Raw genomic sequence first — 24,169 nt, forward strand, 5'->3', positions numbered from 1 at the left:
TTCTTGAGAATAAGGAAATTAAACCTTTATGGAATAAGAAAGGCCTAATGAAATAGTTGTACCTTTCATACTGGTAATGAGAGACATTTTTCCCCTTTCAATATCAATTTGACATCATTTTGTATATGCAATAAATACACTATCAAATTTGAAATTTTTGCATAATGTCACTTGCTAATGTTGAAGCCTAATTTGTTGAGTTAATTCTTCCAATGCACACAAAGTGTGCACCTATTGTTTGCTAAGGGAGCCACAAAGGAAATGAAAAGCACAGATTCTATTGTTGAGAAGGGACCATACTAGTTTAAAAAAACAAGACAAAAAACCGTAGAGTCAGCATGTTCATTAAATAGAACTGTCTTTTCAAATTATCAACCAATCGTTTGATCACTTTTTTTTCTTGTGGAAGCATTCAAGAGCTTGTCTTATGAACTCATCTGAGCGAATACTGGATAATTCATATCAAGGGAAAGATGACATATTAATAATCTCTGGAAATAATAGAAGGATGCTAAAGTCAACATTCCGCCCATGTCTGTGAAGTGAAGTAGCACTCCCTGCCAAGGGAAAATGCCAATTTCCTGGGATTGTTTTGTGAGACATTAAAAGACAGATTAAAGATATTTAAAGGAAGCACCATTTGAAGAATGAGTGGGTTTCCTTCCATATTACTGCCTACAAATAATATTGTCTCCTTTTGTGCAGCTCCATTTCTGAAACGATATCAGAGCTAGAGCATGAAGGGCAAAGGAAGAGGAGATTTCTATAAAGTAATCTTTTTCTCATGTCAACCAGAGTACAACCTGGCAACGTCAGTCAGCTTAGCTGAAAATATTACATAGAGAATAGGATGCTTCAAAACACAGAATTTCTTCTTTCACTGCATTCTTTCCTGAGTCCGACAGTGACAGCTGTTGAGTCTCAGTTTTGGAAAGTGAAAACATCAGTAGTGTGTGAATGCTGTATTTTGTTCACCCAGCATCTACCCATCCCCACTCCCGACACCATGATTTTCTTCTCAGAGCTGACACCTGACATTGTTTCCATCCTGTGCTTCAGTGAAACTAACACTTCCCTTCTACAGCTCAGGATTGAGCAGACATCCCAGGCTTGGGGAGAGAATACGCAGTTCCCACTGGTCACTGGGACCCTGAGCAGATGGCCTAAGCCGGCAACAGAGAGCTTCCAACTTACGACTTCAATTGGAACTTCTAGGAAGTAGGATGTGTCTTGGCACTGGGGCTTCTGAGAATGTAAGGCATGGCATTTAGCAGCCATCTCATCACCACATGGGGTGTACTTGCCTTAGAACAAAGCTAATACAGTGGACAGCAGAGTTTAAAGGTGGATAGAGAAGCCTTGATTTGAAGCCTGATATAATACACATCTGGACTTTTCATTTACCTTAACTAATAATAAAGTTAATTAATTGGGCCTCCCTGGTGGCGCAGTGGTTGAGAGTCCGCCTGCCGATGCAGGGGATACGGGTTCGTGCCCCGGTCTGGGAGGATCCCATATGCCGCGGAGCGGCTGGGCCCGTGAGCCATGGCCGCTGGGCCTGCGCATCCGGAGCCTGTGCTCCGCAACGGGAGAGGCCACAACAGTGAGAGGCCCGCATACCGCAAAAAAAAAGAAAAAAAAAAAAAAAAAAAAAAAAAAAAAAAGTTAATTAATTAATTTTTATTTATTTACTTCTTAAGCTGGATTGAAATGACTTTCTATCTTCCAGCTGATTGCAACTGAGTCCTGAAAAATAGTATCTATCTATATCCATATCTCTAAGTATATTTATATCTATAGATACGTAGATACCACAGTCAAATGAAATAACCTTGAAGTATGATTAAAGGTGCACTGCTTATGGAGTCTGGTTCCCTAATGTTCAAATTCCAAGGCTGCCACTTACCATAGAACCCTGAGCAATGGATATAATCACTCTGAATTTTCCATCCTTCCTATAGAAAGCATAGACCCCAAAATCTTACCTTGCAGATTCCATGAGTATTTAATTAGGACACAGAGAGAGGTTGCACTGCATACTTTAATCCGTGTGAATGGCTCCCCCTGGAGAGTCCTCCAGAAGACACCATTTATTTAGAACACAGTGTCAGGAGTGTTGAACCCAGAACTCATAATGGGGCAGCCTTAAAGATGGATAGAAGGTCATCTAGATCAGTGCACAAACAAACATTTTCCTTTACATGACTGCCAGAGTGTCAGACCTGGAAGCAACCCAAAAGATCCCTTCATTTAACTACTTCATTGTACGAAAGAGAACACTAAGGTCAGGGAAGGGAGAAGTTATAGTCCTATGGCCAGTTACTGGCAGAGATAAACCTAGATTTCAAGTTCCCTGTCTCCTTATAGAGTGTTCTTTATATTATATCTCTTTAGTTGCAACAACTGGGAAGACAACAGTGCTGTACTTATAACCCAGATCTGAACAGCTCTGTTTAGAATGCTACCAGCTGGTCTGCTTTATTTCTAGAGTCAAAAAAAATTAGGAAAAAAATAAGATTTTGGACTAACCTTTTGCAGGTGAGGTTGAGTGGCAGTTGCTATGCAACCCAACAGAGAGGGTTTACAGTCTACAGAAGTTGAGTGAGAAGCAACTGAATCTGACTGAAATTGAGGTCTGAGTGAATAGAAGCAGGGTGGAGGATGACCAAGTCTACCTTTGTGTATGCATTTATCATGGAATATGAATGGTAAAGAAAATGTAGAGTTAGAGTTTCAGAGTTTGGGGGGACCACCTGCTTAGTTAAAATATCTAGATAATTGCTTTTATTTTCCTTTTTTTAATTGAATATATTGACACAGCCCATCACAGGTAAAAACTACTACCTTTATGAGAGTCCCACTTTTCCACTTTTAAATTCAATACAATATTTAGATTTAAAATAGGGTCTACATATTTCCAAAGGAGTGGCTTATCTGTTTTCTTGTAAAAACAAACAGATCAAAATTATACAGCTAATGAAAAAAATATGAGTCAAATCAATTTTTGTGATCCAAACAATGAAGAGACAGAATTTTACAATTTTAAATAATTATCTTTTACGCACAAGTAAATTTAGGAATTACTGAAAAAGAGCAAATTTTAAAATGCTTAATCCACATACTTGAACAGTCAGCCATCTAGTAAACCGAGAAATATGCAATTGACATCATTTCCCATTATCTCCTTTTCATGTTTCCCCTACTCTCTCCTAATTTCTCTTCCTTGAAAAGTACCAGGAGTTCTTTACAACTTTGCTAGTTTTCCAAAGCCTAGTGTCCTTCTCCTACTGTGTTTCACTTCTCAACCTGAAGAGCCTCATTAATTGAATTCTGTTTTTCTCCAGCATTACATCAAAACCTATCTGTAGAAAATCTAACTCCCACAAGGATGTGCTCTCATCTTAGGATCTCACTGAAAAACAAGCAAACAAGCAAGAGGCAAGAATCCAGCTCTTGAGAAGATGATAGGTAGTTCTTCTCTGTCTCCTGGTTTTTCATTTGCAGTGTGAGGTCATTCTTAAGTACAGTTGACAATAAATTAGTTTCAAAGCTTAATGTCAGACTTAGGTTCAAATATATGCGGGACTTGACTCTCATTTCTAAAAATATAATAGACCAGATATTCTAAATACCTGTGCTACAAAATATCTGAAACGTTGAATAAAATAAAACTTCTGAGACTGAACCAGGAAGAAATAGAAAATATAAAACAGACCAATCACAAGCACTGAAATTGAGACTGTGATTAAAAATCTTCCAACAAACAAAAAGCCCAGGACCATAAGGCTTCACAGGTGAATTCTATCAAACATTTAGAGAAGAGCTAACACCTATCGTTCTCAAAATCTTGCAAATATAGCAGAGGGAGGAACACCTCCAAACTCATTCGACAAGGCCACCAGCACCCTGATACCAAAACCAGAGAAAGGTGTAACAAAGAAAGAAAACTACAGGCCAATATCACTGATGAACATAGATGCAAAAATGCTCAACAAAAAACTAGCAAACAGAATCCAACAGCACATTAAAAGGATCATACACCATGATCAAATGGGGTTTATCCCAGGAATGCAAGGATTCTTCAATATATGAAAATCAATCAATGTGATAAATCATATTAACAAATTGAAGAAGAAAAACCATGTGATCATCTCAATAGATGCAGAAAAAGCTTTCGACAAAATTCAACATCCATTTATGATAAAAACCCTCCAGAATGCAGGCCTAGAGGGAACTTACCTCAACATAATGAAGGCCATATATGACAAACCCACAGCCAACATCGTTCCCAATGGTGAAAAACTGAAACCATTTCCACTAAGAGCAGGAACAAGACAAGGTTATACACTCACACCACTATTATTCAACATAATGTTGGAAGTTTTAGCCATAGCAATCAGAGAAGAAAAAGAAATAAAAGGAATCCATATTGGAAAAGAAGAAGTAAAACTGTCACTGTTTGCAGATGACATGATACTATACATAGAGAATCCTAAAGATGCTACTAGAAAACTACTAGAACTAATCAATGAATTTAGTAAAGTAGCAGGATACAAAATTAATGCACAGAAATTTCTTGCATTCCTATACACTAATGATGAACAATTTGAAAAAGAAAATAAGGCAACACTCCCATTTACCAGTGCAACAAAAACCTACATAAGGAGACAAAAGACCTGTATGTACAAAACTATAAGACACTGATGAAAGAAATTAAAGATGATACAAACAGATGGAGAGATATACCATGATCTTGGATTGGAAGAATCAACATTGTGAAAATAACTATACTACCCAAAGCAATCTACAGATTCAATGCAATCCCTATCAAACTACCAATGGCATTTTTCACAGAGCAAGACCAAAAAATTTCACAATTTCTATGGAAAAACAAAAGACCCCAAAGAGCCAAAGTAATCTTGAGAAAGAGAAATGGAGCTGGAGGGATCGGCCTCCTGGACTTCAGACTATACTACAAAGCTACAGTAATCAAGACAGTATGGTACTGGCACAAAAACAGAAATATACATCAATGGAACAGGATAAAAAGCCCAGAGATAAGCCCACGCACATATGGTCACCTTATCTTTGATAAAGGAGGCAAGAATATACAATGTAGAAAAGACAGCCTCTTCAATAAGTGGTGCTGGGAAAACTGGACAGCTACATGTGAAAGAATGAAATTAGGGGCTTTCCTGGTGGTGCAGTGGTTGAGAGTCCACCTGCCGATGCAGGGGACGCGGGTTCGTGCCCCAGTCCGGGAAGATCCCACATGCCGCGGAGCGGCTGGGCCCGTGAGCCATGGCCACTGAGCCTGTGCGTCCGGAGCCTGTGCTCCGCAACAGGAAAGGCCACAACAGTGAGAGGCCTGCATACAGCAAAAAAAAAAAGAATGAAATTAGAACACTGCCTAACACCATACACAAAAATAAACTCAAAATGGATTAAAGACCTAAATGTAAGGCCGACACTGTAAAACTCTTAGAGGAAAACATAGGCAGAACACTCTGTGACATAAATCACAGCAAGATCCTTTTTAATCCATCTCCTAGAGAAATGGAAATAAAGATAAAAATCAACAAACGGGACCGAATAAAACTTAAAAGCTTTTGCACAGCAAAGGAAACCATAAACAAGACAAGAAGACAACCCTCAGAATGGGAGAAAATATTTGTAAATGAAGCAACTGACAAAGGATTAATCTCCAAACTTTACAAGCAGCTCATGCACCTCAATATCAAAAAAACAAACAACCCAATCCAAAAGTGGGCAGAAGACCTAAATAGACATTTCTCCAAAGAAGATATACAGATTTCCAACAAACACATGAAAGGACGCTCAACATCACTAATCATTAGAGAAATGCAAATCAAAACTACAATGAGGTATCACCTCACACCAGTCAGAATGGCCATCATCAAAAAATCTGCAAACAATAAATGCTGGAGAGGGTGTGGAGAAAAGGGAACTCTCTTGCACTGTTGGTGGGAATGTAAATTGATAGAGCCACTATGGAGAACAGTATGGAGTTTCCTTAAAAAACTAAAAATAGAACTACCATAAGACCCAGCAATCTCACTACTGGGCATATACCCTGAGAAAACCAGAATTCAAAAGGAGTCATGTACCACAATGTTCACTGCGGAACACTGTCAGGACAGGGAAGCAACCTAAGTGTCTATCGACAGATGAATGGATAAAGAAGATGTGGCACATATATACAATGGAATATTACTCAGCCATAAAAAGAAATGAAACTGAGTTATTTGTAGTGAGGTGGATGGACGTAGAGTCTGTCATACAGAGTGAAGTCAGTCAGAAAGAGAAAAACAAATACCATATGCTAACACATATATATGGAATCTGAAAAAAAAAAGTTCTGAAGAACCTAGGGGCAGGACAGGAATCAAGACTCAGATGTAAAGAATGGACTTGAGGACACGGGGAGGGGGAAGGGTAAGCTGGGACGAAGTGAGAGAGTGGCATGGACATATATACACTACCAAATGTAAAACAGATAGCTAGTGGGAAGCAACCGCATAGCACAGGGAGATCAGCTCGGTGCTTTGTGACCACCTAGAGGGGTGGGATAGGGAGGGTGGGAGGGAGACGCAAGAGAGAGGGGATATGGGGATATATGTATATGTATAGCTGATTCACTTTGTTATAAAGCAGAAACTAACACACTGTTGTAAAGCAATTATACTCCAATAAAGATGTTAAAACATAAATAAATAAATAAATGGTAGAACTATTAAAAAATAATAATAAAATAAAATCATTCCTTGCCTTTTAAAACCCAGGTTTAACACATTCACAAATACATTTAACAATATTTTGTATGAATTTGCCATGTGTGTCTTTTGTATAAATAGAAGTATATTTCAAAAATTCACTGATTTTCTGCTTCTGTCTCTCTTTGTCTCTCTTTCTCTCTGTCTCTCTCTCCCAGGGTAAACACAAAGTTTTTGACTATCTTCTCACTTTCATTAATTTTCAATCTTCTATAGTGTTCCATTGTCTAAGTATTAAAAGTGTATCTACTATTCTGTTTATTCTTTCTACCGCTGATGGACATTTGGTTGTTTCCAAATTTTTAGCTATCATAAAAAGTTCTACTCTAAATATACTTTCATTTGTCTCCTTGTGAATATACACAAGAGGTTCTCTAAGTATGTTCATAGAAACTGAAATTTTCAAATATTCACATACACATCTTTAAGTTCACTAAGCAATGTCACCTTGTTTCTCAAAGTAGCCGTGGCAATCTGCACTCCCAAAGTAAGAAATAAAAATAACCTCTTGGCTTCATCTGACTGTTTAATTTTTGCCATTATAATATGTGTCACAAGGGGTCTCATTGTGGTTTTGATTGCATGCATGACTATCAATGATTTTGAGAATTTATTCCTGTGTTCACTCACCATTACTATTTCCTTTTTTAATGCCTTTAATTGGATGGCTTGCTTTTCTTTTTGTTATTGATTTGTAGATGTTGTTTATATTTTCTGGATGCTAATTCTTATTGTTTATATATCTTGAAAATATCTTCTCCCCGTTATGTAGTTTGTCTTTTCACCTTTACAATATTTTTTTGGTGAAACATAGTCCTTAATATAATCCAACATATTAAAATTTTTCTTTATGATTTCTCATTCTTATCATATTTAAAATTTTAAATTCCCTTATTCAATGATGTAAGATATTCCTCTAAGATTTCCTTTAAAAATTAAAGTGTTATTTTTCATATTTAAACCATAAATCCATTTGGAATTGATTTGTGTGTCTAGTATGAGCCTGAGATTCAATTTTATATGTTTCTATGCAGAATTGACCCAGCATAATTTATTAAACAGCACATTATTCCTGTAGGGATCTGCAGTGGAGGCTGTATAATACTTAAAGTTTCACATTTGTGTGGTTATGTTTTGTGGCTTTCTATTCTGTTCTATTAGTTTATTTTATTATGCCAAATATAGATATACTTACAGGATAAGTTATTTAAAAGTGAAGGAACAGATAACCCTGATTCTTTTCCTACATTATCCCAGAAAAGCGAAAAAAAAAAAAAAAACGCTATAGAGAGAATGATCCCTATTTTATATTTCAAAAATTAGTACAACTTTTAGAGCAAAACCTGAAAAAATCACATACATACAAATGCACACACGCACACACACATACACCAAAGTAATTTGTATCTCTTTTATAACTACAGAAAAAATACTTCTGTAGTTATAAATACTAGGTAATTATTAGCCTACAGAATCAGCACAACAAAACAGAGGGAGGGAGGGAAAGAGCCGGAAAAAAAGAAGGAAAGAAGGAACAGAAAGGATCTCGATATATTGACCAAGAAAAAAAGGAATTAAATGAATTTAGAAAACAGGTTGTAAAGCATACTGAAATTTTTATTACATAAATGTCTTGAAGACATTTGTAGCAAAATACAAAGAAAAAAACAAGTTTCAGTTCATTCTTTTTTCATAGTGTTATGTATTTTCTTCTGAATCTATAATAGATATTTTCATAATAAAAATATTACACTAAATTTTTAATCAGAAACTAGGAAGATCATGAAATGCTCAAAATATCGAGTATATGGTGTTATATATATGATGAATAACATTTTTATATTTTCTATCTGATAATAAAGTTTACATAAGAAGAAGAATAGGAAGCTGGTGAAACTAGTGAATAACACAGGATCTGTTTCCATGAAAGCAAAGTAGTCTCTGAATTAGACAGATCAGTTTTTAAACTAGTAATAAGCAAACTGAAAGTCATTTCCAATTGGGGCCAGTGAAACAGGAGCTGAAATTTTCAAATTTGCCTCTAAATGGAATGATAGATTCCCAAATGCTGAGGAATATACTTGTGAAATAAGGAAAATCTTTAGGCCTAGGTTAGACTTTCCCCAATTGGAAGTCTTAATTCTATATGTCTTTGGTCACCCCAGTTACCCCTGTGTCTGATGATTCCCAAGTCTACATCTTCAGGTCTGGATATTAACTACTTACTTGATATTCCCATTGATTATCTCACAGGCACCTATACAAACATAAAATTACCATCTTCTTCCTAAAATCTGCTTAATTTTTTTTATTAGTTTCTGCTTTATAACAAAGTGAATCAGTCATACATATACATCTGTTCCCACATCCCTTCCCTCATGCATCTCCCTCCCTCCCACCCTCCCATCCCACCCCTCCAGGTGGTCACAAAGCACTGAGCTGATCTCCCTGTGCTCTGCGGCTGCTTCCCACTATCTATCTACCTTACGTTTGGTAGTGTATATATGTCCATGCCTCTCTTTCGCTTTGTCACAGCTTACCCTTCCCCCTCCCCATATCCTCAAGTCCATTCTCAAGTAGGTCTGTGTCTTTATTCCCGTTTTACCCCTAGGTTCTTCATGACATTTTTTTTTTAATTCCATATATATGTGTTAGCATACGGTATTTGTCTTTCTCTTTCTGACTTACTTCACTCTGTATGACAGACTCTAGGTCTATCCACCTCATTACAAATAGCTCAGTTTCGTTTCTTTTTATGGCTGAGTAATATTCCATTGTATATATGTGCCACATCTTCTTTATCCATTCATCCAATGATGGACACTTAGGTTGTTTCCAGCTCCGGGCTATTGTGAATAGAGCTGCAATGAACATTTTGGTACATGTCTCTTTTTGAATTATGGTTTTCTCAGGGTATATGCCTAGTAGTGGGATTGCTGGGTCATATAGTAGTTCTATTTTTAGTTTTTTAAGAAACCTCCATACTGTTCTCCATAGTGGCTGTACCAATTCACATTCCCACCAGCAGTGCAAGAGTGTTCCCTTTTCTCCACACCCTCTCCAGCATTTATTGTTTCTAGATTTTTTGATGATGGCCATTCTGACTGGTGTGAGATGATATCTCATTGTAGTTTTGATTTGCATTTCTCTAATGATTAATGATGTTGAGCATTCTTTCATGTGTTTGTTGGCAGTCTGTATATCTTCTTTGGAGAAATGCCTATTTAAGTCTTCTGCCCATTTTTGGATTGGGTTGTTTGTTTTTTTGCTATTGAGCTGCATGAGCTGTTTATAAATTTTGGAGATTAATCCTTTGTCAGTTGCTTCATTTGCAAATATTTTCTCCCATTCTGAGGGTTGTCTTTTCGTCTTGTTTATGGTTTCCTTTGCTGTGCAAAAGCTTTGAAGTTTCATTAGGTCCCATTTGTTTATCTTTGTTTTTATTTCCATTTCTCTAGGAGGTGGGTCCAAAAGGATCTTGCTGTGATTTATGTCATAGAGTGTTCTACCTATGTTTTCCTCTAAGAGTTTGATAGTTTCTGGCCTTACATTTAGGTCTTTAATCCATTTTGAGCTTATTTTTGTGTATGGTGTTAGGGAATGATCTAATCTCAAACTTTTACATGTCCCTGTCCAGTTTTCCCAGCACCACTTATTGAAGAGGCTGTCCTTTCTCCACTGTACATTCCTGCCTCCTTTATCAAAGATAAGTTGGCCATATGTGCGTGGGTTTATCTCTGGGCTTTCTATCCTGATACACTGATTTATCTTTCTGTTTTTATGCCAGTACCACACTGTCTTAATTACTGTAGCTTTGTAGTACAGTCTGAAGTCAGGGAGCCTGATTCCTCCAGCTCCGTTTCTCATTCTCAAGATTGCTTTGGCTATTCGGGGTCTTTTGTTTTTCCAAACAAATTGTGAAATTTTTTGTTCTAGTTCTGTGAAAAATGCCAGTGGTAGTTTGATAGGGATTGCATTGAATCTGTAGATTGCTTTGGGTAGTAGAGTCATTTTCACAATATTGATTCTTCCAATCCAGGAGCATGGTATATCTCTCCATCTATTTGTATCATCTTTAATTTCTTTCATCAGTGTCTTATAATTTTCTGCATACAGGTCGTTTGTCTCCTTAGGTAGGTTTATTCCTAGATATTTTATTCTTTTTGTTGCAATGGTAAATGGGAGTGTTTTCTTGATTTCATTTTCAGATTTTTCATCATTAGCGTACAGGAATGCCAGAGATTTCTGTACATTAATTTTGTATCCTGCTACTTTACCAAATTCATTGATTAACTCTAGTAGTTTTTCGGTAGCATCTTTAGGATTCTCTATGTATAGTATCATGTCATCTGCAAACACTGACAGCTTTACTTCTTCTTTTCCAATTTGGATTCCTTTTATTTCCTTTTCTTCTCTGATTGCTGTGGCTAAAACTTCCAAAACTATGTTGAATAAGAGTGGTGAGAGTGGGCAGCCTTGTCTTGTTCCTGATCTTAGTGGAAATGGTTTCAGTTTTTCACCATTGAGGACAATGTTGGCTGTGGGTTTGTCATATATGGCCTTTATTATGTTGAGGAAAGTTCCCTCTATGCCTACTTTCTGCAGGGTTTTTATCATAAATGGGTGTTGAATTTTGTCGAAAGATTTCTCTGCATCTATTGAGATGATCATATGGTTTTTCTCCTTCAACTTGTTAATATGGTGTATCACATTGATTGATTTGCGTATATTGAAGAATCCTTGCATTCCTGGAATAAACCCCACTTGATCATGGTGTATGATCCTTTTAATGTGCTGTTGGATTCTGTTTGCTAGTATTTTGTTGAGGATTTTTGCATCTATGTTCATCAGTGATATTGGCCTGTAGTTTTCTTTCTTTGTGACATCCTTGCCTGGTTTTGGTATCAAGGTGATGGTGGCCTCGTAGAATAAGTTTGGGAGTGTTCCTTCCTCTGATATTGTTTGGAAGAGTTTGAGAAGGATGGGTGTTAGCTCTTCTCTAAATGTTTGATAGAATTCGCCTGTGAAGCCATCTGGTCCTGGGCTTTTGTTTGATGGAAGATTTTTAATCACAGTTTCAATTTCAGTGCTTGAGATTGGTCTATTCATATTTTCTATTTCTTCCTGAGTCAGTCTTGGCAGGTTGTGCATTTCTAAGAATTTGTCCATTTCTTCCAGGTTGTCCATTTTATTGGCATAGAGTTGCTTATAGTAATCTCTCATGATCTTTTGTATTTCTGCAGTGTCAGTTGTTACTTCTCCTTTTTCATTTCTAATTCTATTGATTTGAGTCTTCTCCCTTCTTTTCTTGATGAGTCTGGCTAATGGTTTGTCAATTTTGTTTATCTTCTCAAAGAACCAGCTTTTAGTTTGGTTGATCTTTGCTATCGTTTCCTTCATTTCTTTTTCATTTATTTCTGATCTGATCTTTATGATTTCTTTCCTTCTGCTAACTTTGGGGTTTTTTTGTTCTTCTTTCTCTAATTGCTTTAGGTGCAGGGTCAGGTTGTTTACTCGAAATGTTTCCTGTTTCTTTTTTTTTTTTTTTTTTTTAATTAGTTTCTGCTTTATAACAAAGTGAATCAGTCATACATATACATCTGTTCCCACATCCCTTCCCTCATGCATCTCCCTCCCTCCCACCCTCCCCATCCCACCCCTCCCGGCGGTCACAAATCTTAAGGTGGGATTGTATTGCTATAAACTTCCCCCTTAGAACTGCTTTTGCTGCGTCCCATAGGTTTTGGGTCGTCGTGTCTCCATTGTCATTTGTTTCTAGGTATTTTTTAATTTCCTCTTTGATTTCTTCAGTGATCTTTTCGTTATTAAGTAGTGTATTGTTTAGCCTCCATGTGGTTTTATTTTTTACAGATCTTTTCCTGTAATTGATATCTAGTCTCATAGTATTGTGGTCAGAAAAGATACTTGATACAATTTCAATTTTCTTAAATTTACCAAGGCTTGATTTGTGACCCAAGATATGATCTATCCTGGAGAATGTTCCATGAGCACTTGAGAAAAATGTGTATTCTGTTGTTTTTGGATGGAATGTCCTATAAATATCAACTAAGTCCATCTTGTTTAATGTATCATTTAAAGCTTGTGTTTCCTTATTTATTTTCATTTTGGATGATCTGTCCATTGGTGAAAGTGGGGTGTTAAAGTCCCCTACTATGATTGTGTTACTGTCGATTTCCCCTTTATGGCTGTTAGTATTTGCCTTATGTATTGAGGTGCTCCTATGTTGGGTGCATAAATATTTACAATTGTTATATCTTCTTCTTGGATCGATCCCTTGATCATTATGTAGTGTCCTTCTTTGTCTCTTCTAATAGTCTTTATTTTAAAGTCTATTTTGTCTGATATAAGAATTGCTACTCCAGCTTTCTTTTGATTTCCATTTGCATGGAATATCTTTTTCCATCCCCTTACTTTCAATCTGTATGTGTCTCTAGGTCTGAAGTGGGTCTCTTGTAGACAGCATATATATGGGTCTTGTTTTTGTATCCATTCAGCCACTCTGTGTCTTTTGGTGGGAGCATTTAGTCCATTTACATTTAAGGTAATTATTGATATGTATGTTCCTATTCCCATTTCCTTAATTGCTTTGGGTTCATTATTGTAGTTATATTCCTTCTGTTGTGTTTCTTGCCTAGAGAAGTTCCTTCAGCATTTGTTGTAAAGCTGGTTTGGTGGTGCTGAACTCTCTCAGCTTTTGCTTGTCTGTAAAGGTTTTAATTTCTCCATCAAATCTGAATGAGATCCTTGCTGGGTAGAGTAATCTTGGTTGCAGGTTTCTCTCCTTCATCACTTTAATTATGTCCTGCCACTCCCTTCTGGCTTGTAGAGTTTCTGCTGAGAGATCAGCTGTTAACCTGATGGGGATTCCCTTGTGTGTTATTTGTTGTTTTTGCCTTGCTGCTTTTAATATGATTTCTTTGTGTTTAATTTTTGACAGTTTGATTAATATGTGTCTTGGCGTATTTCTCCTTGGATTTATTCTGTATGGGACTCTCTGTGCCTCCTGGACTTGATTAACTATTTCCTTTCCCTTATTAGGGAAGTTTTCAACTATAATCTCTTCAAATATTTTCTCAGTCCCTTTCTTTTTCTCTTCTTCTTCTGGAACCCCTATAATTCGAATGTTGGTGCGTTTAATGTTGTCCCAGAGGTCTCTGAGACTCTCCTCTGTTCTTTTCATTCTTTTTTCTTTATTTTGCTCTGCAGCAGTTATTTTCACTATTTTATCTTCCACCTCACTTATCCGTTCTTCTGCCTCAGTTATTCTGCTATTGATCCCATCTAGAGTATTTTTCATTTCATTTATTGTGTTTTTAATCGATGCTTGATTCATCTTTAGTTCTTCTAGGTCCTTGTTAACTGTTTCTTGCATTTTGTCTATTCTATTTCCAAGATTATGGATCTTGGAAATAGAATCTTGGATCAGCTTTACTATCATTATTCTGAATTCTTTTTCAGGTAGACTGCCTATTACCTCTTCATTTGTTAGGTCTGGTAGGTGTTTATCTTGCTCCTTCACCTGCTGTGTGTTTTTCTGCCTTCTCATTTTGCTTATGTTACTGTGTTTGGGGTCTCCTTTTTGCAGGCTGCAGATTCGTAGTTCCCGTTGTTTTTGGTGTCTGTCCCCAGTGGCTAAGGTTGTTTCAGTAGGTTGTGTAGGCTTCCTGGTTGGGGGGACTAATGCCTGTGTTCTGGTGGTTGAGGCTCGATCTTGTCTTTCTGGTGGACAGGTCCACGTCTGGTGGTGTGTTTTGGGGTGCCTATGGCCTTATTATGTTTTTAGGTAGCCTCTCTGCTAATGGGTGGGGTTGTGTTCCTGCCTTGCTAGTTACTTGGCATAGGGTGACCAGCACTGTAGCTTGCTGGTCGTTGAGTGAAGCTGGGTGCTGGTGTTGAGATGGAGATCTCTGGGAGATTTTCGCTGCTTGATATTATGTGGAGCTGGGAGGTCTCTTGTGGACCCGTGTCCTGAAGTTGGCTCTCCCACTTCAGAGGCACAGCACTGACTCCTGGCTGTAGCACCAAGAGCCTTTCATCCACCCGGCTCAGAATAACAGGGAGACAAAGCAGAAAGAAAGAATTAGTAGAAGAAAGAAAGAGAGAGAGAAAGAAAGGAAGAAGGGAAGAAAGGAAGGAAGGAAGGAAGAAAAGAAAGAAAGAAAGGAGGGAGGGAGGGAGGAAGGATGGAAAGAGAGAAGGAAAGAAAGGAGGGAGGGAGAGAGGAATGAAAGCAAAAGGAAGAGTGAATGGAAGAAGGGAGGGAGGGAGGAAGGAAAGAAAAAAGACAGGAGGGAGGGAGGGAGGAAGGAAAGAAAAAGAAAGTGGAAAGAAGAAGGGTGGGAGGGAGGGAGGGAGGGAGGAAAGAAGAAGAAAGAAGGAAAGGAGGAGCGGAGGGAGGGAGGGAGGAAGGGAAGGTAGGAAAAAAAGAAAAAGCAGGTAAAGTAAAATAGAATAAAGTATGAAATATAGTAGCATTATTAAAATTAAAAAGTAATTATTGAAAAAAAAACGGACCGATAGAACCCTGGGACATATGGTGGAAGCAAAGCTATACAGAGAGAATCTTACACAGAAGATTACACATACACATTCACAAAAAGAGAGCAGGGGGAAAAATCAAAAATCTTGCTCTCCAAGTCCACCTCCTCAATTTGGGATAATTCGTTGTAAAAAGAGGAAAAGGGCGAGAAGTCTGAAATCTTGCTCTCTAAATCCACCTCCTTAATTTGGGATAATTCGTTGTAAAAAGAGGAAAAGGGGGGAAAGTCTTAAATCTTGTCCTCAAAGTCCACTTCCTCAATTTGGGATGATTCGCTGTCCATTCATGCACTCCACAGACGCAGGGCACATCAAATGGACCGTGGAGCTTTAATCCGCTGCCTCCGAGGCTGCACAGAGAGATTTCCCTGTCTCTGCTCACAGCTCCCGGGTCTCAGCCTTGGACCTGGCCCCGCCTCTGCGCGTAGGTCGCCGGAGGGCGTCCGTTCTTCGCTCAGACAGGACGGGTTTAAGGGAGCCGCTGATTCGGGGACTCTGGCTCACTCAGGCAGAGGGGAGGGAGGGGCGCGCAGTGTGGGGCGGGCCTGCGGCGGCAGAGGCCGGCGTGACGTTGCAGCAGCCCGTGGCGCTCCGTGCGCTTTCCCAGGAAAGCCGTCCCCGGGTCCCGGGACCCCGGCAGTGGCGGGGTGCACAGGCCCCCCGGAAGGCGGGGCGGACAGTGACCCGCGCTCGCACACAGGCCCCGCGGCGGCGGCGGCGGCGGCGGCGGCGGCGGCGGCGGCGACAGCCCCAGCGTCCCACGCCCGTCTCCGAGGTCCGCGCCTTACCCGCGGCTCGCGCCTGTCTCCGGCGCTTCCCCAAGCAGCCCTCTTAATGCCCTCTCCTCGCGCACCAGGAAACAAAAGGGAAAAAAGTCTCTTGCCTCTTCGGCAGCTCCAGACCCTTTCCCCGGACTCCCTCCGGGCTAGCCGTGGTGCACTAACTCCTTCAGGCTCTCTTCCTGCCGCCAGCCCCAGTCCTCTCCCTGTGCTCCGACTGAAAGCCGATACCCGAGCCTCAGCTCCCAGCCCCGCCCGCCCCGGCGGCCGAGCAGACAAGCCTCTCGGGCTGGTGTGTGCCTGAGGGCACCGATCCTCTGTGCCAGAATCTCTCCGCTTTGCCCTCCGCACCCCTGTTGCTGTGCTCTCCTCCGCTACTCCGAAGCTTCCCCCTCCGCCACCTGCAGTCTCCGCCCGCAAAGGGGCTTGTAGTGTGTAGAAACCTTCCCTCCTTCACGGCTCCCTCCCACTGGTGCAGGTCCCGTCCCTATCCTATTGTCTCTGTTTATTCTTTTTTCTTTTGCCCTACCCAGGTATGTGGGGAGTTTCTTGCCTTTTGGGGGGTCTGAGGTCTTCTGTCAGCGTTCAGTAGGTGTTCTGTAGGAGTTGTTCCACGTGTAGATGAATTTCTGATGTATGTGTGGGGAGGAAGGTGATCTCCGCGTCTTACTCTTCCGCCATCTTCCTCCGGGGCCTGCTTAATTTTTAACATTTCAGATCTCAGCAAACAATCTCATCATCCGTCAAGTTGCTACAGTCAGAAACCTGAGTCATTCTTAACAATACTTTATGCCCCTGACTTGATTTACGATCAGTTATCAACTTCTGCCAAGTAAAATTCTTAAATATCTCTCGAATATATCTCTTCTCCCCATTTCCATTGTAATTGCCGTGACCCAAGCTACCATGATCTTTTAGTTGGAGTTACTGTCAGAACCGCACAACTGTCTCAACTGCTCTCCTGCAATCCACACTCCATACCACATACCATACTCTGTACCACACCAAGTCAAAACTCACATCCAGCTATTGAGACGGTGAGAAAAGCAAGTCTGCATCTCATCTGTACACCCACAGGGGAGAAAGGATTGAGAATGGATATTTGATTAATACATCAACAGGGTCTCCAAGGTCATAATGAACTTATTTTCATACTAATTCTCTCCTTACCAAAAGTTTTTATATAGTCTAAAACACTGGTTCTCAAACTTGGGTCCATTTTAGAACCACCTAGAATGTTTTACAAATGCTGGTGTCTGAATCCTACCCTCAAATATTCTGATTTCATTGATAAAAGAGCACATGTGAATGAATTTTCAAGGCCCTGATTTGGGATTTGTCAGTGAGAGAATGAAGTTTTCATTACATGGTAAAGCAACCTCAGGTCTCCAAACCAACTTCAGCCAATGTTTAAAAAAAAAAAAAAAAACAGGGAAAACTTTGATTAATATCAATTATTAATATTGATTATTACATTTAAAATAATGCTACATTAGCCTATCAAATTTTCATTTTCTTTTCACATTTGTTTAAGGGACATGGCATTTTACATGGAATAAATATAACTAAAAAAATGCTGTTGATTCAGTATAATATGAAACAATGTTCGCTAATTTACAAGTCATAGACTATTTGGGAAAAAATAGTTTCAAAAAAAATGTTTCAAAAATTATGTTTAAGATACAACCTCCCTCTGAACTCTAATAGGAGCACAAGATTACATTCATGGCACTCCAGTAAGATTTTAACAACATAACTTATTCATGCACCCTCTTGGCCATTTTCTATACTACTCTTCCCCAAAGATGAAGAAAAATGTGAAGAAAACTCTTGAAGAAGATCAGGTCATATTAAACAAAATGTCTTATGCCGCTGATGGATAATCTTTAAAGTTACAACACAGCAGTAAAAGAACTGTAATGGCGACAGCAGAAATACAGAGGAGAATTTGATAAGATCCAAAAGTAGTGGGCTATATTCAAATAGAAACCTGAATATAAATGGATAGTATTAAAATTCAAAAAAGAACAAATGAATATGATGACAAAGGGCGGACAGTTCAGAGTCACAAGCTCAATGGTGAATGACAGAAGAAACAAAATGTAACTTGTCTGTAAATAATCTGCAAAAACATTTGCTCTAGGACCAGCCTATAACAGAACATCCCATCCAGAATGTAACACATTCTACCCATAGGAAATGGAATTTCAGGAAGAACAACATCTTCTTAGATTCCCAGAACACATAAAAGCACCCTTTATTGAAATAATAAATGAGATTCAGCTATGCTCATACAATTCAACATGAATAGGAAACAGATACCTTTCCAAGTAATGTAAGTCAGCAGAATAATTTAAATCCAATAGATCTACTCTGGTAAAGTGAACCATTTCATTAAAAGAAGCATTGTTTAGAGAAACTGAGTTACTGGAAAATTCTCTTCCTTTTGATCCAGAGGCCCCATCCTCAGCAGAGTTTGAGAGGATCCTCTGCCCACCCTTGCTTGGTGCTAATGTAAGACATAACACCAACTCAAGGGCAGCCTTTGTACGCATTCCACTCTGATCTTCTTGGAAAAGTGAACTAAATCCCTTAAGCTAGTTCTTCTTCGACCAGGGAGAGTAAGTAGGCTTCAATCTCTGAGCTAACAAGTATAGCTCTCTGAGGATGGGATTGAGAAGTATGCCTTCTCTAGGTCAGTAGTAGACTGTCCAATTGATTAGCAATGCCTGCCATGGGCAAAGGAAGTGTAACTGTGGTTTTCTATACTTGCTACCTTTTAACCATTTGGATCGTGGACTTCTTGGACCCTGAATTTCCTTTTGAACCTTGATTAATACAGATGACCCTTGAACAATTCAGGGATTAGGGACACTGACCCCCGCACAGTCGAAAAACTGAGTATAACTTTTGTCTCTCCCAAAACTTAACTACTTATAGCCTACTGTTGATCAGAAGCCTTACTGATAACAGAAACAATCAACACATATTTTGTATGTTAAAGGTATTATATACTGTATTCTTACAATACAGTAAGCCAGAGAAAAGAAAATGTTATTAAGAAAATCACAAGGGAAAATACATTTATAAGTACTGTACTGTGCGTTTATGTGATCTGTTTACGAGATGAATAGTTTGTCAGTACCTACATCAATATTATATGATTTAAAACACTGTACGTGTTATACATATTACTAACATTAGACATCAAAAATGAAAAGACGACGTGAAAAAGTAATTCACATTTGTTCACAAGTATAATCATTCATAGCCTATACACTAATGAATGAATGTTATAAAATTTTTATGGCATACAGTATCACAGTCATGATCCTAATACAGTGTTGGAGGGGTTTCCCTGGTGGCGCAGTGGTTGAGAGTCCGCCTGCTGATGCAGGGGACACGGGTTCGTGCCCCGGTCCGGGAGGATCCCACATGCAGCGGAGCGGCTGGGCCCGTGAGTCATGGCCACTGAGCCTGTGCGTCCAGAGCCTGTGCTCTGCAACGGGAGAGGCCACAACAGTGAGAGGTCCACGTACCACAAAAAAAATAATAATAATAATACAGTGTTGGAAATATTGTTACATTAAAAAAAACCTGTAATATACAATTTCTCCAATTACAAGAGAATTGTAATCGGAGAAATTACAATTTCTCTGGTGCATCTGTGAGTTTTTTCAAATTGTTGAAAATCTCCCCCCAATTTTCCAACATATTTATTGAAAAAATCTGCTTATAAGTGGACCCACACAGTTCAAACCCATGCTGTTCGAGAGTCTATGGTACTGGGTTTCTGACCTGCTAGTCACATTTTTACCAATGGATCAATGACACAACCACCAATTAGGTCTCTGCTTTAGCATTCTATTTATCCACAGAATAATTACCTTTGTTGTTTTTTAAAAAATGTATCATTTCTAGGGACTTCCCTGATGGTCCAGTGGTAAAGAATCCACCTTACAATGCAGGGGACTCGGGTTCCATCCCTGGTCAGGAAACTAATATCCCACGTGCTGCGGGGCAACTAAGCCCAAGTGCCACAACTACTGAGCTCGCACGCCCCAACTAGAGCCCGCCTGCCACAAGCTACAGAGCCTACCCGCTCTGGAACACTCACGCCACAATTAGAGAAGAGAAAACCCACATGCCACAACTAGAGAGAAGCCCGCGTGCCACAGTGAAAGATCTCGCATGCCCGATGTAGCCAAAAATTAAAAATAAATAAATAACAATGTATCATTTCTCAGAAGGAAAAAGAAGGAAAAGATGTCTCCAAAAAATGAATGCTAGCTGTCAATCATTGTGGATAATTTCTAGATAATTCACATTACCCTTTTCAATTTTAGTTAGCTTTCACCTGCACAGATGATCTTGGGCTCTATTCTGACTTATGCTGTACGAAGCTCAGGCATTATGAACAGCTGTTGACATTTTTACATCCAGCTGTCCCTGGGACAGCTACACCCCGAGTCTCTGGGAATTTTTCCTGCATGAATCACTGAACAGATTTGTGACTTATATTCTAGATAGTCTCAATTTACCAACACCAATTGTGCCGACCCAGGCAAATAACAGACTTCAAAAACTAAAGGGATACGATGTCACAACATCTGTTTTCAGTCTTAGTCCCAAAGGTACCTTATCTCAGCCAAGCTTGGCATCACTCAGAACAATAATTCAAGAAAGGAGGTGCCGGGAATCCCACAGTAGAATGCTCAAATTCAAGCTCATGCCACTAACACCAAACCAGACTGCTTCCTGGATTAGACAGATGTTGGCGTGAATGCTGTGAGATTTTCAAGTCTGAATCGCTTAATAGAGATGCCGAGTCACTATATTTTGAAAAATTTTATCCTAAAATGTTCACATACTTCTTATAACAGCCATATATAAGTATTAATTTAGACTATTTCTGCACACTAAAAAGAAAATAGTACCAGAATGAGTCTCAAATTGTCTCATAAATGCAATAATCATTACACAAGTGACAACATTAATTAGTTTCCTCTGGCATGGAACTGGTCAGGCAAAAGGATGATCAGATATCATGCTCAATAGAAGTAGTTTAAAATCACATTTAACTACAGTTTTCATGTGTATCTGCAGACTAATCCCATAATAACTACAAATAAATTGTGGTTGGTAAGAAATTATTGTTGAATAACACCGAATTTTATTTTTTCATTTCAGGGAAACGCAGTTTCAATAAATTGGCCAACATTAAATAGGGATTCCCTTACTTCCACATTCCTTGATGTACAACTCTTTTGACTAATTCACCCTAGATAATCTTTTATTTTACTTTGTATTCTTACTTAAAATGACTTGGAAGGCTAGGATTTGAGCATTGGTTTTAGCACTGACCACTGGACGATGACATCACATCTTTCGACTTTTATTATCTCTGTTTCCTTGTGGGCAACATTCTCAAAATTGTCATCACTCTTTGCTAAGATGGCTTGTGGACATTCCTACTTGCCCATTTGAGCTGCTTGATAGTAGGAACCTTATATCTTCAGAACTAGCATTCTTCATTCAAAATATATTGTCCCTCTGCTACTCTGCCAGGCATTGTTCTGGGTGCTGGAGGTATAGAGCAGAGAATAAATCTGCTCTCAGGGGACTTATATTCTAGCACCTAGGAGACACTCGATTACATGAGTCACATTGATCTATTTCCGGTATCTCAACAACAATACATGTGTTAACAGTGATTTTAATTATTATATTTATTACTACTTCTATAATGTGAGCTGCATATTTATGAAGACTATTTAGTATTCCTATTGGTATCTGTTAGACTTCTCACAGCATCTGGGTTCACAATATGGACTCAATAATCTTCACTGAATAAATTAATAAGTGATGTTACTTATGGTGACTAACTTACAGAATTTACTGTAAAATAAATTATCAATCAGGGACTAAACTTATCTCACCACTAGCCAAGTTGTTAATGTTTTATTATTTGATTAAGCAACAGTTAAGGAAAATACTGAGGATCATTATTCTCTGGTTTAGGACACTATACTAAGACAGGGATTCTGTTCTCAAAACATCTATGGTCTTGTGGCAGAGAAGAAATATGAAACAGAGGGTTTAAAACTATGTTCCTTTTAGCAGAGGTATTTCAAGGACAGTGCAAATGTTTTATTTGAATTTTATTAAAATATTAAATTATTTTAAAACTATAATAAATTATTCTGTCCCATCAAGTATTATATACTAAGTGATAACACACTGAAACCCCAAAATGTGCTAACTCATATTGTCAGATTAAATCATCTTCATGCAGCACTGGGAATAAAACTACTTTTGCAATATCTGTGAATATATATCATGGCTGCATTTTACCAGAAACTGAATTATCCAATTATATAAAAACTCTGACCTTATGGAAAATTGGAAATAATGCTAATCTCTCTAAACTACCTTTTATTCAGAATCACACAGAATCAAAGCTTGCCTTGAATTGTGGGAATTTTGAATCAGGCTTAGTTGTCAAGGCAAATCTCTTATATGAAAGACATCCTCCATACAGTAGGCATAATCAGGATTGTTGTAGTACTACACTCTCCTTTAATTTAATAGCCAACTTATGCCAGACCACATAATAAAGTGTGTGAGCAAATTCACAACAGGTAAGACAAAGTAGTATAAGAAAGTAAACAATACATGGCTGCCATGTTCACTTAAAAACCCATCGAGCAGAAGTTTGGCAATTATGGAGTAGCATATATTAGACCAACAAATCTTCAAAAATAACTCCAAGCTCTGAATGACTTCTTATAGTTAAAATAAACTGCTACTGATAGAATGTGTAAGAGGCTACCAGTACTTCCCTTTTGCATGCATCCTCTTGCAATGTGATGCCGTAACTCTTCCCATCAAGAAGCAGAGTCTATTTCTCAAATCCTTGAACCTGGATTGGCCAATGATTTGCTTTGGTCAATGAAATACTAACATTACAGCACAAATAGGTGCTTAGAAAGTACTTGTTCTTTGAGACTTACCCTTTTATTATTTTGAATATCTGTGACCACCACAGGAAGAGACCCAAGTTTCAGCCTATTAGATGAGAGACATATAGCCTGTTTGCCCCTTTTGACATTTTGCCATCAGCCAGATAAGTGAGTGAGGTCATCCTAGACCGCTGAGACATGATTAGCCCACCAGCTGACCACAGGTGCAGGAGTGAGCCTAGCAGAAATAAACCAAGTCAGCTCAGATAAAAACTGCCCGAACAATACACAGAATGGAGAGCCAAATGAACAGTCTGTGAGAAGCCACAAAGGTCTGGGGTGTATTCGGACACAATAGTAGATTATTGATATAACAGAGGAGTTTTTTTTTTTAAAGGCAGATAGAAACAGAAGAAGATAAACACCTGAAAGAAGGGATTCTACAGGGTGAGATCTACATTTATATGACTTTTACCTTGATGGAACTGTCTAGTCCATTCTATGAATGGGGGATGAAACTCAATCAGAAAATGACTGAGCAGTTAGCGATAAGAGTTTGAGGATGCCGGTGTGGCTGAAAATCATGGGAGGAGAATCCCCAAAAGGATTGAGGTACAGGAAGAAATACCCAGCTGCATAAAACCACCCTTAAATCATTTGTTGACTCCTAAAATGTCCACGTGTGGAGTAAAAATCCAAGGAACCCAGAAGAAAATAGCTGTAAAGTTAGAAGAATTCAGCAGACCTTGGCTGCCGCCTCGTGTTGGGGAGACAGTTTTGCATTCTAATCTCACCAAATTAGAGGGGCTTAATAAACATCTTGGCTTTCTATTCAAAATGACCGTGCCTTAAGAGTAAGGACCATGTCCCAGGACTGAGGGATGTGCCCTACAATTAAGCGTAAAAATAAAATAGTCCTACGGGAACCTAGCTTCAAACCTAGACTCCACAGCATCAAGGAGATCTTCCAGTAATTTAACTACCTGATAAAACAAAATTTTTCATTCTTCAGAAGAGAATCTAGAATCTCTACAAAGTATTACCCACAATATCTATTACACACAAAAAAATACTA

The sequence above is a fragment of the Mesoplodon bidens genome (assembly GCF_964165515.1).
Source record: "Mesoplodon bidens genome assembly, chromosome: 15".
NCBI lineage: Eukaryota > Metazoa > Chordata > Mammalia > Artiodactyla > Ziphiidae > Mesoplodon > Mesoplodon bidens.